General features: G+C 38.3%; 1 long non-coding RNA gene across 1 annotated transcript in view; it reads left to right on the top strand.

Moving 5' to 3' along the window:
* The first annotated feature begins 2038 nt into the window (after nucleotides 1-2038).
* The window catches only part of LOC129030725 (uncharacterized), a 78684-nt gene continuing 74722 nt past the window's right edge, over nucleotides 2039-6000 (top strand). Inside the window, exon 1 of the long non-coding RNA XR_008500741.1 lies at nucleotides 2039-2176. This is a non-coding gene — a long non-coding RNA (uncharacterized LOC129030725). The remainder of the gene's footprint in view (nucleotides 2177-6000) is intronic.

Genomic DNA, 6000 nt, shown 5'->3' with positions numbered 1-6000 from the left:
CCCTCATCTAGGCATAGGCTGTTAGAAGGAGCCAGGCCACATCTTGAACACTTTCATGCTTAGAAATTTCTTCTACCAGATACTCTAAATTATTACTCTTTTGTTCAAACTTCTACAGTTTGAACAAAACTGGGCATGAACAGAATGCAGCCAAGCTGTTTGCTAAGGTATAACACACATGATCTTTGCTCCAGATCCCAATAAGTTCCTCATTTCCATCTGAGACCTCAGCACCCTGGAGTTGATTATCCATAATGCTATCAGGATTTTGGTCACAACCACTTAACTCTAAGAAGTTCCAAGCGTTCCCTTGACTTTCTATTTTCTTCTGAGCCATCTAAAGTCTTCCAACCTCTGCCCGTTGCCCAGTTCCAAAGCTGCTTCCACATTTTTAGGTATATTTATAGCAATGCACCACCCCTTGGTACCAGTTTTCTGTATTAGGCTGTTCTTGAATTGCTATAAAGAAATACCTGAGAATGGGCAATTCATAAAGAAAAGAGGTTTAATTGGTACATAATTCTTCAGGCTATATAGGCAGCATGGCACAGGCATCCACTCAGCTTCTGGGGAGGCCCCAGGGAGCTTTTACTCATGGCAGAAGGCAAAGCAGGAGCATGCACTTTACATGGTGAAAGAAATAGTAAAAGAGAGAGAGTAGAGGGGGTGCTACATGCTTTTAAATAACCAGATCTCATATTAACTGAGAGCTAGAGCCCACTTATCACCAAGGGGATGGCCCAAGCCATTTATGAGGAATCCACCCCAGTGATCCAAACATCTCCAACAAGACCCCACCTCCAACACTGGGGATTACATGCAATATAAGATTTGGGTGGGGACAAACATACAAACTATATCAACATCTCTTCATCTGTCTGTTCATTTGTATTATTTGTAATATCCTTTATGATAAATAGGTAAACATAAGTGTTTTCCTGAGTTCTATGAACCATCCTCACAAATTAATCAAACCCAAAAACGAGATTGTTATAACCCTTGTTTGTAACCCATTGGTCAGATGCATAAGTTACAATCTACTACTTTCGACTGGCATCTGAAATGGCAGCAGTTTTGCTCTGCTGAGCCCTCAACCTGTGGGATCTGACACTCTATCCATGTAGATAGCATTGACATTAGATTGACTTATCGGATATCTAGTTGGTATCCTAGAAGATTGCTTGGAATGTGGGGGAAAAACCCCACATATCTGACTACAGAAGTGTTCTATGTTGAGTGACAGTATAGTAGGGAAAAACAGTTTGTATTCTCTTATACAAAAACAAAATAAAATACGCATGAATAAATAGAATCTACATAAATAAAATTTGATAAGGAGAGACCTTTACAGTTTGATCATTAGCTTTCATTTATGAATTCTTCCATTTAATGCTCTGATTTTTTAGTTTGCAATTTTTTCTCCATGGCTGGGGCTTTTCGGTTCCCATTACATTCTGTGAAGATTTTTAGTCCTGTTTGTCCATGAGAAGTTAATAACCACCTTTATTGAATAAACAGACTTGCATCTAGTGTTTAAAAAGGGACCACTGTGCAGAGTCTAACAACAGTGCCCTAACTTTAATGAGGCAGATCCCAATTATATTTAGTTTCAGAAGGTTGTAATATTTTTTCTTGTGACTAAAACTTGGCTATGTCAAATAATTGATAAAGTAGGATTTTTAAAAACTTTTACTATGGATTTTTATTGTACAATATTTAAAATGCATTTTTAGACTTTAGGATTGCCTAAATGAAACTATTCATATAACAGTTTTGTTGGTAACATACTAGGTTGGAAGAGGAAAAAGGCATTAGCATTTTCCACATTGAACAGTTAAGAATAGATATCTACATAAAAATTGTTACCAGTACTATGGTTTGAATGTTTTTGCCTCCTCCAAAACTCATGTTGAGGTTTAATTCCTAATGCAACAGTGTCGGTGGGTGGGACCTAACGGAATGTGTTTACATCGTGAGGGCTGTGCCCTCATAAATGGATTAATGACATTATAAAAAAGGTTTGCAGGACTGGTTTTTCTCTCTTTCATTATTCTGCCATGTAAGGACACAATGTTTGTTCCCACTTGCCTTCTGCCATCCACTATAGGAGGATGCCATAAGAAGGCTGATACCAGATGCCAGAGTTCTGATGTTGGACTTCTCATCCTCTAGAACTGTGAGAAAATAAATTTCTGGTTTTTTGTTAGTTTGTTTGTTTTTGTAAATTACCCACTCTCAGGTATGCTGTTACAGCAGCACAAAACAACCTAAGACACCTAGGATACAATTGCTGTGCAAAATGACCTTTTTTCATCTATGTGATTTCACATTTCCTCACAGATGTTACATGAGTCTGTCTACTCTATCGGGCATAAACATCTATAACTCGCCATATTACCTTTCAACTGCATAAATGGTGCTCAAAGACATGTAAACATCATGGCCAATCTGGCTTCAAGATGATGTACATATTTTGAAAGTCAGACGTTGATTATGACTCCAGCAAAAAAATACTATATTACCATTCAAAAATAGCACTGCCTTTTTGAGTGTACAATGTTATTAAAATATCTCCTATTACCGTCTTCCTACAGGGCAAAAATAAATAGGCTAGGAAAATATGTTCTCCTAGGAATTCCCTTTTCTCATTTCCATGGAAAATTCACACTATTCGTATAAAACGTATTTGTTTTCTGTTCAGGCTGGAGTGTGTCTTACCCAGATTCAATGACATCCATTTAGCTGACTTCATGCTTAACTGCATATCCTAGGGCTATGGTAATTTGCACACCTTCTGCCTTTACAGGATGCTGCAGGTCAAATTGTGCTTGTTGACAGAAAATGAAACAAAGATGTGCTGCTCCCCACCAACTCTATGCTCTTGGTCTGGGCCTGGACCATTGTGCATATTTGTTCATTGGATGAGGAAAGGCACTCTAGAGGATATAAGAATAGGCAATGTGATCATTATGCAGAAAATGGAGAGTCCACTTTTAGAGGGCAAGATTGTGTTCCTACATCCTGGCAACTCCTTACTACTCATTCCCAAATGCCTGATACATTGATCTACATATAATAGTTGCTTACAACATGATATAATGGCTTTAAAGAAAAACAAAATTCCAGTTGATATTTTGAAAATAAAATACTACACTGAATCCATATTCTCCCTCCTTTTATCTTTAACTGATTTACCATTAGTCCCATACATGCCTTAAATTCTTTGTTCTTTTATGTGTGTATATATTTAGATTTTATTCTAAGTAGTATTGTCTTTAACTTGTATAATTTTTAATGTCCTATTTAATATTTTATTTGATTCTGGCAACCACCCTATCTCCCCTATAACATGAGTATTTTAGAACTGAAGTCTTTGTCTTGTTTATCTTTGTAACAACAGTGCCTAAGAGACTACTTGACATTTTAGGTTGTCATTCTAACTGCTGAATGAAAACTATCAATAAAATAGTAAATGAATGGGTGAATCAATTTCATTGGAACATCAGGAAGTATGTTATCACAGCAGGTTTGCTTTTGAATGCAACTCCACTAACTAATGAGAAGTAGGCCAAAGGACTGTTTCTTATGAGAGAAAGCAAATAAGCGGATTAGGTTAAGTCTATTACTTTAAAAATTGCAACAACAACAAAAAATCTCCAGGAGGGGAAGAGCAAATAGACCAAGTAAAGTCAGAAGGTCAGAATATCAGAGTAGAGAAAAACAAACCCACCCAACAGAGAGGACAAATACTGGTAGGGCTTGAGGCATTTTGCTCTCAAGAGATTGTAGTTAAGACAATGAGTAGTCACCAGAAGAGATGAGTCACCAAAAGGAGAAGAAAAGAATACTTTTTGTTTGTTCGCTATTTCCATTATTTGGAAACAAACTATCACCAACTTAGGTTCTGCAGGTCAGAATTCTAGGTACCCTACAGCTAGGTTCTCTGTGCAGAATTTTACAAGGCTTAAATGAAAGTGTGAGCCAGACTGACTTCTCATCTGGAGTTCAGGGTCCTTTTCCTAGCTCCTTGGTTGTTCGCAGAATTCAGTTCCTCATGTTTGTAGGACTGAGATCCAGTGTTCTTGCTGACTGTCAGTGGAGAGGTCACTCATCTCTTTGAAGCTGCCTGGAGTTTCTACCATATGGCCTTTCCCACAACATAGCATGTTGTGTCTCCAAGGCCAGCAGGAGATCATCTGCTGTGGCTTTTTGTTTCTTTACTTTTTTTATTTTTAATTTTTGAGACACGGTTTCACTCTGTCACCCAGACTGGAGTGCAGTGATGGGAGGATCATAGCTCATTGCAGGTTGGGACTTCTGGCCTCAAGTAATCCTCCCACCTGGGCTTCCAAAGTGCTGGGATTAAAAGTGTGAGCCACTGCACCTGGCCACTTGTTCTTGTAAGAGCTTATCTGTTTGATCAGGTACACCTAGCCAATCTCCCTTTTGAATAGACTATAATTATATCAACAAAATCCCTTTTGCCATTACTTAGCCACATCACTAAATCATATCCCACATAGTCACAGGTATACTGAATTCAAGGGGAGAAGATTGTACAGGGTATGTACAACAGGGGAAGGAATCTTAGGAGCCATGCTAGAACTCTGCCTAGGGGAGAAAGTGAATAGTTAATACCCAAGAAGGGGAGAAAACAAAAGTTACAGAAAAAAAATAAAGTGAGAAATGTTTAAAAGCCTTCCCAATATTTGAATATAACTGTTGTTGATTCCCAAAGATTCAATAAGAGAAATGTCAGACTTGGGGTTGGGGATAGGTAAACAGAAGCAAACTCAGAGAGGAAGACAGCAGAGAAGGAAACTTAATAATTTTCCAAAGGATGATGGTGACTTGTCAAGAGACGTATTAAAGGCTTTAAATGGGCCAGGCATAGTGGCTCATCCCTGTAATCCCAGCTCTTTGGGAAGGCAAGGCGGGTGGATCACAGGGTCAGGAGTTCGAGAACAGACTGGCCAACTAGTGAAATCCCATCTCTACTAAAATACAAAAAAAAAAAATTAGCCATGCATGGTGGCGTGCACCTGTAGTCCCAGCTACTCGGCAGGCTGAGGCAAGAGAAACACTTGAACCCATGAGGCAGAGGTTGCAGTGAGCTGAAATTGCACTACTGCACTCCAGCCTGGGCCACAGAGCAAGACTCCGTCTCAAAAAAAAAAAAAAGACTTCCCAGTATTTGAATGATAGCTGTTGTTGATTCCCAAAGATTCACTAAGAGAAATGTGTCAGACTTGGGGCTGGGGAGAGGTGAACAGAAGCAGCCTCATAGAGGAAGACAGCAGAAAAGGAAACTTAATAATCTTCCAAAGGATGACGGTGCCTTGTCAAGAGACGTATTAAAGGAAAGAAGTCACAGAGTGTTTACCTAGTGATCACATTGGGAGAACTATCATTATGAAATTACTGGGGATAACTCTGAAAGACATGTTGGCAGTAATTCAACTTCTGAAGATTAAATAGAAGTTTTAGAAGTGGGATAATAAAGGATGTTTTGAAAGAAATATAGTTCATAAAAAAATTCACCAAATTGCTGGTTTGATTATGCAGAATTATAGTGATAAAAACTACATGAATGCTATTCAGAAATGGAATGACTGCCAGAAAAGACAAAAATGAATGACTAAAAAGGCACTAGCAATGTCATAATTTTCAGCTACACAAGAATAAGGTGAAAATAAAAACTATAAGTAAAAGCACTAAGAAAAAGTTTGCAGTCTCATATAATGCAAGGTGTTAATTCTTGATATTGATGGGTGCATTCCACTGGCTGTGTCTGAGACATCTGCGGGGAGCCTTTTCCCTAACTAGAGAGGTTTAAGCTGATACATAGGTCTGCCAAAGGTAAACAACAGGGTATTTTTAATGTGAATGTTTTAAATATGGAGAGGAGAAACAAAATGCACAGGTGCAGAAACAATATTTTAAGCCAATTACATGACATCAAAGGGCATATTTAGTCCAATAGCTTAGTCATAGCTGTAA

This window comes from Pongo pygmaeus, chromosome 12 (assembly GCF_028885625.2).
Source record: "Pongo pygmaeus isolate AG05252 chromosome 12, NHGRI_mPonPyg2-v2.0_pri, whole genome shotgun sequence".
NCBI classification, from domain to species: Eukaryota; Metazoa; Chordata; class Mammalia; order Primates; family Hominidae; genus Pongo; species Pongo pygmaeus.
The sequence above is the reverse complement of the archived record's forward strand: the minus strand, read 5'-3'. Positions and strand labels throughout refer to the sequence as shown.